The sequence below is a fragment of the Xenopus laevis genome, chromosome 2L (genome assembly GCF_017654675.1).
Source record: "Xenopus laevis strain J_2021 chromosome 2L, Xenopus_laevis_v10.1, whole genome shotgun sequence".
In the NCBI taxonomy this organism is placed as follows: domain Eukaryota; kingdom Metazoa; phylum Chordata; class Amphibia; order Anura; family Pipidae; genus Xenopus; species Xenopus laevis.
Genome location: NC_054373.1, coordinates 24524406 through 24537210, shown reverse-complemented (window position 1 = coordinate 24537210; position 12805 = coordinate 24524406). Strand labels below are relative to the sequence as shown.

The 12805-nt window shown below is 37.6% G+C and overlaps 1 protein-coding gene across 1 annotated transcript in view; it reads right to left on the bottom strand.

Moving 5' to 3' along the window:
* Nucleotides 1–12805, bottom strand: part of robo1.L (roundabout guidance receptor 1 L homeolog) — a gene marked incomplete at its 5' end in the record, with an annotated part of 197096 nt that overhangs the window by 75815 nt on the left and 108476 nt on the right.

The window sequence follows — 12805 nt, the reverse complement described above, 5'->3', positions numbered from 1 at the left end:
AAACCCAATAGTCTGGTTTTGCTTCCAATAAGGATTAATTATATCTTAGTTGGGATCAAGTACAAGCTACTGTTTTATTATTACAGAGAGAAAAAGGATATCATTTTTAAAAATTTGGATTATTTGGATAAAATGGAGTCTATGGGAGACAGCCATTCCGTTATTCAGAGCTTTCTGGATATTGGGTTTCCGGATAAGGGATCCTATACCTGTAAAAACAAACTTTTAATAAATCACAAATTTTTCGGAATTTATTGAACCCCGAGCATGGAAAACTCAGAATCAGAAAATCTGGTATCTCAGACCTGTCGAGGTTGCATATAAGTCAATGGGAGGAGTCCCAATACCCCAACGTTTTTGGGCAAAAAAACATAAGAAATTTGAGTTTTCTGGTGAGAAAACCAAAAAAAAAAAAAAAAATCTGATTTTTTCCCCCCGTAAAGCATATTTTCGGGAAAATGTAATAATAAATAAGCGTAAAAAACCCAGGCGGATTTGATCAGCGTTTGTAGCAGAGAATGTTAAGATAAACCCCCTTAGTATGGTGTAGCGAAGGATATTCTGGGACCATTTGCAATTGGTTTTCATTTTTTATTTGTAGTTTTTGAGTTATTTAGCTTTTTATTAGATCTCCAGTTTCAGGGTCCAAATTACCTTAGCAACCATGCATTGATTTAAATAAGAGACTTGACTATGAATAGTAGAGAGGCCTGAATAGAAAGGTGAGAAATAAAAAGTAGCAATAACAATACATTTTTAGCCGTACAGAGCATTTGTTTTTAGATGAAGCCAGTAACTCCCAATTAAAAGCTGAAAAGAGTCAGAAGAAGAAGAAGGTAAGCTAAAACTATATATATATATATATATATATATATATATATATATATATATATATATATATATATATATATATATATATATATATAAAAAAAAAATAACGAAGACCAATTGAAAAATTGACCATGCTATAACATACTTAAACATAAGTTAAAATTGAACCACCCTTTTAGACCCATAGTTTCTTTAAAGAGGAAATGCCAAATGAAGAAATAAGCAGGCATGGCTTTGATATGCATATGGCAGTACCCTGTTTCTGTATAAACACATATTGCCAGCACCCATTAAAACATACTTTGTTTTTGAGTGTGTGTGTGTATGCACAGTAGAGAATGCAGACAAAAAGGGGAAAAAGGCTATTTTACACCACGGATTGCTTGTGTGAGGCAGAATTGTCATAACATTTTATGAAAAAGTGGAAATGTCTGCAAAATTAATCACTCAGATCTATATGTGGTGTTTTATTACCCAGTTATGAACATCCATTGCCTTTAGCTTCCATAATAAATGAGCAGCTGGACCAACTGGAATCCCCCCGGGTACCCTGGACCTATAAAGTCTACTTCTCACTCTTAAAAGTGTACCAAAGGAATAATCTACACACATGCATACATACAACTCATTTTAGGATCAGGACATTTGTAAATAATGTGTTAGCCAGTGTTCTTCACCCTCCTGTAGCAATTGGCTACTGAATATCACTGAATGCTGAATTTTACAGTCATTTTTGTGTAAAAGTCTACTGTCTTTACATCATATTAAAATACATCTCCTTGTTAAAACTGAAAAACCCCGAGCCATACTACAGTAAAAAAAAAAATGCAACCTAGTTAGACCTGATAATTGAGACCTGAGATTTGAAAGCTATATCTAAGGAGGGTAGCAATATCTGTAGAATTAGCGATAAGCGTATTTTTTTTCGCAGTTGCGGATTTGCAGTGAAATTTTGCATTTCGACATCTGCAAATTCTTTCGCAAAACTGTGGCAAACATTTGACATGGAAAAATTTGCCACAACAAATAAGCCGCCGAGAGAAAAACACGCATAAGAAAAACACTTAAGAAAAATGCCCATTGACTTTAATGCATTTGGACAAAAATCACCATAAGAAAAAACGCCCATTGACTTTAATGCATATGGACAAAAAAGTCGCCATGAGAACAAACGTCTATTGACTTTAATGCATTTGGACAAAAAAGTCGACATGAGAACAAATGCCCATTGACTTTAATGCATATGGACAAAAAAGTCGCCATGAGAACAAACGCCTATTGACTTTAATGCATATGGACAAAAAAGTAGACATGAGAAAAAACGCCCATTGACTTTAATGCATATGGACAAAAAAAGTCGCCATGAGAACAAATGCCCATTGACTTTAATGCATATGGTCAAAAAAGTCGCCATGAGAACAAACGCCTATTGACTTTAATGCATTTGGACAAAAATCGCCAAAAGAAAAAACGCCCATTGACTTTAATGCATTTGGACAAAAAAGTCGCCATAAGAAAAAATTCCCATTGACTTTAATGCATTTGGAGCGAGAAAAATTGTAACACACATAAAATATTTTGAAGCCCATTCAATACGATTCGCTCATTTCTACCTAGAACTTTGTTTAATGTTTTTTCAGAAGACCGGAAAAAACTAAATGTAAAATCCAGGAAAAAGTAAAATCAGGGAAAGGCATTATTCTTTATATATTGGTTGGACCATAGAAAAAACACAAAACAATGAAAAACTTAAAAGGTTATGTAAAATTGAGTTTCCACTGTACCTTATTGTACCACTGTACCTTCTAGGAAAGACCATAATCGTATTACTAGATGTGAATTGCCTACAGGAAAGAGGACATTTTGGGGTGAATTATGGACATAGGAGAGTCAGATGCGGCCTACATGGAACAAGGCTGTGATCATATTTTTGAAATACTAGAAAGTAGGTGATAACATTTCCAGAATAAATTTCCATTTTCCATTTTAATAAACAATCATTTTGAAGATTCAGTTATGGGTCGAAAAGTTTGCACCACAGTGAAATCAAAACTTTGGTGAATAATTAACGTTGACTTCCTCCCATCTCATGATCAGATGAACTTCCACTGAACTTGCTGTCTGGTATGTCTACATTTCTCTGCCCTTAAGCACCACAGTACATTTAAATGACTTAATGCATAAGAATCTTCTTTCGAGCCCATTCAGCACAATAGTATTTCTGCATTAAGGTTATCCTGAAGCACAGCATAGCTAATTATCTGCCCTGCATATCATTTATCTACAGTGGTGCATAAAGAACCCTGGGGGAAACTATGCTTGACCAAGGTAAAATTAAAATTCTTGTCTCTTCCTTTGTTCCAAAGGCAAACATGTAAGAACTGTTTAATCAGCGCACAGTTCATCAAAACTGAATTACAGATACTTCTTGGATTTGATGAGAAATCTTTCAGAGGTCTCTCTTTGGGAACACTTATCACCGGCTTCTACCACTGAATACTTTCCTTTTTGTTAAGAACCAGTAGTCTGGCATGGTCAATTAATTTAATATTAGTTGGCCCTCCAGAGTACCAGAAAAAACCCCGGTAGTCCTGGGTCAATGGTCCTCCTGTTCACTCAACCATGTAGCTTTGTATGCTTAAATAATGATGGGTGAATAAATTCGCCTGGCACGAATATGTGGCGAATTCCCATGTTTCGCTGCCGAATAAATTAGCAAATTTCCCGTGAAAATTCGCCTGTGAATCAAAAATTTTGGGATGCCCATTGACTTTAACGCCAGCATCAAAATTGATGTAAGTGACTTTTCGGACGGGAATTGGATGCGGAAAATTTTTCGGCGAAGCAAAAGGGGGAATTTCGCCCATCACTATGCTTAAAGGGCAAGTAAAGGCAAAAAACTAAAATCCTATTTTTACTTTCTTTAATGAAAAAGAAACCTATCTCCAATATACTTTAATTAAAAAATGTGTTACCGTTTTTATAAGAAACCTTACTGTATGCAGTGAAATTCTCCCTTCATTTACTGCTGTGAATAGGAATTGTCAGATGGTCCCTAACTGCTGAGCAGGGAAACAATCATACTTCTGAACAGCAGGGGGAGCCCCCGCCTTACTTCCCAGCCATGCAGAACTCAAGCAGCTTTGTTTATGACGATCCCTAAGCAGCCCAGACCACACTGAGCATGTGCACAGTCTTAGTCTTGCAAAGATGTTTAACAAAGTTACAAGATGGTGACCCCCTGTAGCCAACTTTGAAAGCATAAATCATTTGTTTGATTAGGCTTGTGGTGCAAGCCTTATTATAGCCTTATTATATTTTAGACTTTACATGCCCATATATATATATATATATATATATATATATATATATATATATATATATATATATATATATATATATATATATATATATATATACAAATAAATAAATAAAGAAGGTGAGTGAAGAAGCCTGCCTGAACTTACACACACCTGCTTAATAAGGACCTGGGAGACTCGTTCATTATATGTAGGCATATGACCAAACATGGCAACCAGCACCAAGAGCTCCCAGTGCAAGAGGCATAATGCTCGCTAGTGGCATCTGGCAAAAATAGTATTGCTTCCTCCAGCTGGACCACTCATTGGAGGACAGAAATTTAATAAATAACATTCTAATTCTAATTCTAATAAATAACATTTCATTTTAGGATATGTTTATCTAAAATGTATGCATGTTTATCTCACACGGATGCCTCCATGACACCTCAGGTTATATGAGCAAGCTCTTACTGATAACAGTCGCCTTAGAGCAGAACAACTGACTTAACCCTGCAAGGGCTCAGCGCCAGCAGGATCTACCCATCTCCACTCCAGGCTTACCTTTTTTTTACAATGTTAATTTGGTTGTTCTTTTGAAGGCAAAATCCGAGTCTGATGTAGCTCATGCAGCCTGATTGGCTTTGGAACGGTTCAGATACCAAGGGTTATTACACAATGCTGTACATCTTATAAATACGAATATATAAATTAAAGACATAAGCAGTGCTTATAAATACATTGAAAAAGCAAGAAGACATTGACCATAAGAACTTTCACCACGTCAAACAGCATTAAGACATTGTCTGTAAGAGTATGTACAAACAGAACCAGAATCAACAACTCATTTGTTATGCATGTTACAAATCTCACACATTCCTTGTGTTTTTCAAACATTACCAATAGAAATTCTATCCTTGCAAGACTTAACATTGGAAGATAATAAATGCATTTCTATTCTATTCAAAATTGAATGATGAAGTCAGACAATGAAAGATAAGCCTTGCCCTTTCTGCCGTTTCATAGATTTGACTCATGCTAATCCACTGATGCCCAAAGCAGTGACTTAGTACATGGAGCAGACTCCTCAGCCTATAAACAGCTTGGACTTATTTTCTAATAATTCTCACATCAAAAACACAGGATAAATATGGATATTTAATAATGTTCCTTGTCAATAGTAAAGGTACTCTCTCAATGGCATTTGTGACTTCAATCTTTAGGTTGGCACACTTGACATTTGATGGCTTCTGTGCTCTCAGAGAGAACGGGTGAAAAACGGGTAAAAAAGGTTGTGGATCCCTGCTCTAGGATCAATCATGCGTGGACAGAAGAAGGCCCATCAATGCACTGATGCAGTCCTAACCAAATAAAATTTCTAAACTGTAAAGATATCATTCAGCCAGGCCATCAGGAGTTCCCCATAAACAAGCCAATACATTGCTTTCTCAGACTGGAATGGCTTTGTTATCAGCTTTTATCATTTCAGCCACTATAAGGGGCACATTTGTAAAGTCAACAGGGACAAAATGGTGTGTATAGAGAATTTTTCTAGAAACAGGAATTTGCCAAGTAGTCTATATTCATTTATGTTATTGTCTTACCCCCATATGTAATAAAATAACCCATAGCAACCAATGTGTGGCTTTTAAACAGGTGACTAGTAAATGCTACCTGCTTATTGATTGCTATGAGTTACTGGCCTTGTGATGAGCGTATTTTTTCACCAAGTTTAGCTGCGACTCAATTAGACTCTAATAGGTGAAAAATGTTGTCATCCATAGACGTCAATGCATTTCGACTAATTTTTGCCATTTGTGAATTTTCAACTAAACGGGTCAGATTCTCCCACGACTAATTACAACTCCTGGGTAAACTTAGTACCTTTCATTTCATAACCCCTTTAAAGCTTTATAGCTCTGCTAGCTCTAACATAGAACCTGATTCAATCCAGTGAGAAAAAGTTATCTCGTGGTTTATCACATGAAAAAGGGTAGAATTACTCTCGCACACCCTGGCCGTCCAGACAAATGTGAATCCCAGGTGCTCGGCGATAGAGGAATTGGCAGCCTCAAATACAACGTAGAAAAAGAACACACCGGCACAGTGTGGGTACTGCTAGCAGGAAAAGCCATGCTCGTTTATTGCGGATGCAACATTTTGGGCAAAAAACCCTTTGTTTAGCATTGGTGTGTTCTTTTTCTACGTTTTATCACATGAAAAGTCATGTACAAGATTTAATTTAAGGAGAAGAAACTTTTCTCCTAATTCACTTCCAGTTTTTTCCATAGATACCAATTGACTTTTCTTCCTGAATTAAATTGCATCACAAATTGAATTTTGTACAGGACTTTTCATGTGATAAACCACTTTTTCAATGAATGGAATCTGGCCCATAGTGAGAAACTTCTTCTTTGTACACCACCTTTATAAATAAGACCTTTACTATAGATGTTAATAACATCACTATTAGTGCAGTATGCAAAGCTTGATACTTCTACTTTACAAGAAAGATGGATTTTTCCGTTGCTCCAAATCCTGACTTTTCAAAGTTGAGAGATGTGCTGCTTTGGCCCCAGAAAGTAAGTCATTGACATTCAAAGAGATGCATATTTTGACTGTTAATCAGTAGCGCAGAGTAAAGTTTGCCAAGAGCTTCAGACGTTCTTCTGAAGCCGATTTTGCTTTGTGCAGTTGGCAATCCGAATAGAAAAGTAGCGAGATGTAAAGCGCTGCTGGAGTTATTAGCTTGGGATGAGAATCAAACGTTCAAAGACATTACCAGAATGTGTAGCATTAACTGGAATTAAAGAAGGTTGAAAGAGAGAGAAAGAAGAGCTAGAAAGAATCAACTTGATGTCAAATATCTATCACAGGCTGATAAATACAAGGAAAGGAACTGAATGGCAGACACAGAACAGAATATTCTTTTCACATAACAACTGTACAGCTTGCTTGAAATGGAGACTCCCTAGAATAGCATCACAGATTAGGTTACACTTGGAAAGTTTCCTTCCATGCTCAGCTTTGTTGTTGACTAGAGTTTAGACGTTAAAGGGAAAGAACTACTGAAATGCTGTTTTCAAGAGTGATAAATAATGGACTCTTCTTGCTACTGCATTCTAGTGCACATTTCAGATGGGAGAAACTCGCTAAAAACTATTCAGTCTAGTCAGAGCCGGCAATGCAAAAATGTTATTGCTTTCAATAGCACTTGCATTTTCAAGTGGCTCAAAATGATTGAAAATATGTAATTAATTGTCAAGTTGCTGAAAATTGCATTTGTTTTTGAGTGCACAATGTTTTGGGTTAACAACCTCTTCAAGTGTGACACAGATGGGTGGGCCACATGTAAGGGTTCATATGTAAGACTAATAAGAATGGCTCATTTACTAACCTACATTTTATGGGAAAGTATCAGGATACCTTTCTATCCAATACCCAAACTAAGGGTATTAATATGAAGTTGTTCCTCACTTTGCTGCTATAACAGCCTTTATTCTTCTAAGAAGGCATCCTACTTGATCTTGGAACATCTAGTGCAGTGATCCCCAACCAGTAGCTTGTGAGCAACATGTTGCTCTCCAACCTCTTGAAAGTTGAACTGCTTTGAGTGGCCTCAAAGCAGGTGCTTATTTTTGAATTCCTGGCTTGGAGGCAAGTTTTGGTTGCATAAAAACCAGGTGCACTGGCAAAGAGAGTCTCAATGTAGGTTGACAATCATAGGGGCTACTAAATGGCCAATCACAGTCCTTGGTTGGCACCCCAGGAACATCTTTTCATGATAGTGTTGCTCCTCAACTCCTTTTACTTCTGAATGTTGCTCACGGGTTCTAAAGGTTGGGGATCCCTTATCTAGTGGATCATCTAGTTGGAACATCTAGTGGATTTGTTTTCACTGAGCCACAAGAGCATTAGTGAAGTCTGGCACTGATGTTGGGGATCAGACTCACAAACGGTGTTGCAGTTATCTCGTAGGTGTTCAGTTGCAGGGTTGCAGGCCAATTAACTCCCACTTTCATCTCAGCAAACCTTTGTATAGCAAAAAAAGAAAAATGGACAGCACCTCCGCATGAGTAGTTAAAAAGTCTACTTTTACAAATGACTACTAGAAAAGTACAAAAGAACAAGTAGATGAATCATTGCCTGACACATTTTAGACCCATTATTTTTGTATAGACTTTGCATTGTGCATGGGGGAATTATTGTGCTATAACAGGAAAGAGTCTTCCCCAAACTGTTGCATGAAGGTAGGAAACAAGAATGTTATTTTATGCCATTTGCTTTCAGCAGAAACAGGGTTGTAAACTTTAAAACAACCCCAGCTCATAATTCCTCCTCCATTAAACATTACCATTAGTATTATGCATTCAGGTAGGTTATCTGGCCCTGACATATGTCAAGTCCAGTCTATCAGACTGCCAGATGATGAAATGCCATTTATCACTCAAAGGGATGCATTTCCAGTACTTCAAGTCCAATAGTGGTTGGTTGTTTACACCACTACAGCGGGTGCTTGGTATTGCTGTTTGGGTTTTTTTTTGCATGTGATTAGTCATAAAAACCCAAGTTCCTTATAAACAGTTGTTGATGTAAATAGTATGGAATTCAGCTGATAATATGTTATTTCAGATGGAGTATTTGGATACGTTTGGCTAAAATGTGCCCATAGTTATTAACAATACTGTACCTAATTTAAAAAAAAAAAAAAACTAATTGCATCCACATAGGGTGACCCAGTGACGGGAGAATTTGTCCCGTTTCGCTTCGCCACAAATTTAGTGTATTTCCTGCACAATTTGCAAAACTGGCGAAAAATTTGCGAAACATGATTTTGATGCCGGCGACAAAATAACCGGCGTAAAAATGGGCACCCGCGTCATGGTTGACGCTGGCGGCCATTATAGTCATTGGGTTTCTGTTAACCGTCACCGGTGTCAAAATTGGCAGCGACGTCGGAACCGCCACTGGCGACGGAATTTTTTAGATGCCGGCGAATTTTAGCCAATGAATTGTTGCAGATTTATTTGCCAGCGGTAGAACTCGCAAATTCGCGCCAGGCGAATATATTTGCCCATTACTACATTTGTCCCTTTAAATATATATATTTTCTATTTAAAGAGCTTAGATACAAATCCTCCTAGCGCAACAATCCAGTATTTGCATTCCTTAAACAGTGCAGGTGTTGCACATTACATGTTTGTCTTTGATCTGTTTGTGGCTTTGTACTAGCAGGTGGGAGAAAAACATTTTTTAACCTCATTACAGGAGAAGTACTGAACCACATAAAAGGGTTGGCAGAGAAAGAAATGTTTATTTACATACCTCTTAAAAGTGCTTTTTTCCCTTAGCTTTTCATTATTGGAATTGGTTTTTATGTTTAATGTGCTTTCATGTTGCTCTGCCAAACTCCATACCATGAAATGAATAGGCCATCATTTTATTTGCAGCGCTGACAATTTGGAACATCGCTCAGGTTTTGTTTTAAGAGGTGGCTGATTCATTGGTGTTTATTATTACACGTTCCGCAACGTAAATACTGGGTAAATGCAAGTTCTACACTCATTGACATTATTTATTAGGACAAAATGGTAAATTTCTCACCCAAACATGAAAAAGCAATCAAATTATCAGACACTTAAGGCTTATTAGCATATAGTATATCAGTGCAGCTGGTTACGCTGGTACAATGCTGTCCAGAAGTGATGTGCGGGTTGACCTCACAGGACAGGTGAGTTTGGGCTCAAATATGGGCAACCATTGCAGATTTATTTTGGGTGCAGGTCATACTAGGGAATTACACTACTGCTCCGCTCCCACAATTTCACCAGAGGAGCACACAAAAGTAGCACACAGAGTGGAAAGATGCTGGTACGGGTTGGGTGCAGGACCTACATTGGCAATATTTTATATGAGGGTGAGGGTCAGGTGCAGGTGAAGTTTTTTCTGATCCCCAGAAAAATTAAATGAGTGCAGCATGTTTACTGCCAATTTCAAATGGCTCACTGAGTAAAGATACCATGGCATGGGGCAAAATCAGCTTTATTTGCCTGTACAGTATTTATCTTTCTATACCAGGACTATTAAGTAATAGCAGAATATATATATATATATATTTTTGTAATTTAATGATGGTGAAATTACAAATCATTTTGCTTCTTCTCTTATCAGCAAAAGAGACTAATGTTATTTTATACACTAGGACAGATGGTATTAGCAGCAAAAAAAACAAAAAAAGAGAACATTAGTGAAGGCAATTTCCTTAACATATGAATAGACATCTTGATACACGGTTTTGGCATAATCACAGCGACTTATCAGCAAGGAGAGCCCAATGGAATAATGCACTGCGGTCCTTGCATTCTGTACTGTGCGTACACATGGACAAGGATATCCTTCCATAATGCTTAGCAAAATAAAGGTAGGCTCAAATAATAAGCAGTGGCAAATATCAAGGATACATTAGAATAATGTTACATCTCAACATAGAGGAAATATGGAAATGACTTCCCCTGCTGCCATATGCTTTCCTACTAAATCCAGCAGCAGAGGTGGGGAGTAGGAAGTTTCATTGATCGACGAGTGGGAGAAGTGACATAACGCTCATGTGTGACTCGCTACACGCTAAGCTTATTTTCTCAATAAGACACCCCTCTCCAACAGTACAGTCTTCCCCATAGAACAGTGATCACCAACCAGTAGCTCGTGAGCAACATGTTGCTCTTCAACCCCTTGGATGTTGCTCCCAGTGGCCTCAATGCAGGTGTTTCTTTTTGAATTCCAGGCTTAAAGGCAAGCTTTAGTTGCATAAAAAAACATGTATACTGCTAAAAAGAGTCTCCTGTTGGCTGCAAGTCCACATAGGTGCTACCAATACCCAATCACAGCCCTTTATTTGGAAGCCCTGGAAACTTTTTGCAAGCTTGTGTTGCTCTCCAACATTATTTTATACTTCAGTGTAGCTCATGGTTAAAAAAAGGTTGGGGACATAGAACATATCCCTGAGCTGTAAAATGTAAATTTCCCACAATGCAGCCTTTTCCCAATCAGACCAAGACCACCAATTCAGCTCACAAAACCAAAACAAGACTTGCTTGTGCACATTAAACAGCCAAAGTTACATTACAGTGCATGCTGATGTTCATATAGACAGGCAAAGCAGGTGGTGAAGTGTTTTGACAGCCTTTTTGTGGCGTCGCCGGATGGAATATGGTGGTCGCATTGAAGGAACAGTCGCAACATTTGATCATCGCATTTTCAGTGAAGTAACATCATTAGCAAAAAAACAATCATAGCGTTTGAGATAAGGGGAGCTACACACCAGTTAGATGGTGTTTAGCAAGGTTGCCTTGCTCTTTAGGCATCTCATGTTTTATGTCCCCCATAAAAAGTGGTTTATTGTCCGATTACTGGTGTATTCAAAACCTCAGAGATGTGTAAATCGATACTACAAACTCAGTCTGGACTTGCTTCAAGTTTGTTACAACTGGTCATTTTTGATTTTGCCTCAACTCGTCAACAGTATTTTAAGAACAACAACAAAAAAAAAACTTGGCGACATCAAAGTGATGAATGTGTCCGTCTATTGCACATTTGTGTGATTTCTGTGCCCTGCCATTGAGATCAATTAGGAGAGACAAAAAAAATGACTGTAATTTAACATTTGACACTCCCTACGGCCATTGCAATTGCAAGTGAGAACAGCCCACTGCGACGGAGGCAGAATTCTTGCTTCTATCAGTGCTGCCTATTTAACAAAAACCTAATAGCAAGCATAGATATGCCCCTTCTAGGACTTGTGGTTGGACAGAAGAAAGGAAATTATTGTAAATAAATCAAATTTAAAAACGTGCATGCGATCCTTTTAACAAAGAGCAGTGTATAACGGCACTGTTTACTGAGTGCCAATAATATGCACAGCATATTTGAGAATGAGGGCTGCTGTATTTTTTACTCTGGTTTTTACAGTGGTCCTATCCCCACTAATTATTTAAAAATATTTATATTTTTATTAAATATTTATATTTTACAACAATTTTACAACAAACAAGAAGGCCATTTAAGGAGAACTAAAGTCTAACTAAAGAAGTAGCTAAAACTGTTGTACATTAAGTTTTTGGCTTCTGTACCAGCCCAAGGCAACCGCAGCCCTTTAGCAGTAAAGATCTGTGTCTCCAAAGATGCCCCAGTAGCTCCCCATCTTCTTTTCTGCTGATTCACTGCAGATGCTCTGTGCTGCTGTCACTTACTGAGCTTAGGGACCCACTCACAATATACAGTACACATAGAATAGAAATGTCACAATATAATGCTGATTAGTAATTAATACATATAATTACTACATGACAGCACAGAAACCAGTGCAATTAGCATCAAAATGTAATCATCAGCCCTGTAGCATCAGCTTATATTACAGACCAACCTCATTTTCTGATTGATAATTAGTGACGACCCCTAAACTTAGCTTCTCAACAGCTGCTCAGAGCCCACTGAGCATGTGAGTGTCACAGACACTTTCCAAGATGGTGACCCCCTGTGACAAGTTTGAAGTCCTGGATCATTGTTGCTATTGACAAGCTGAAACTTTAGGCTGGTGCAATAAGTTCAGTACATAAAATATGGCATATTTAGCCATATTCATTTTTAGGGTTTAGTTCTCCTTTAACACAATTATA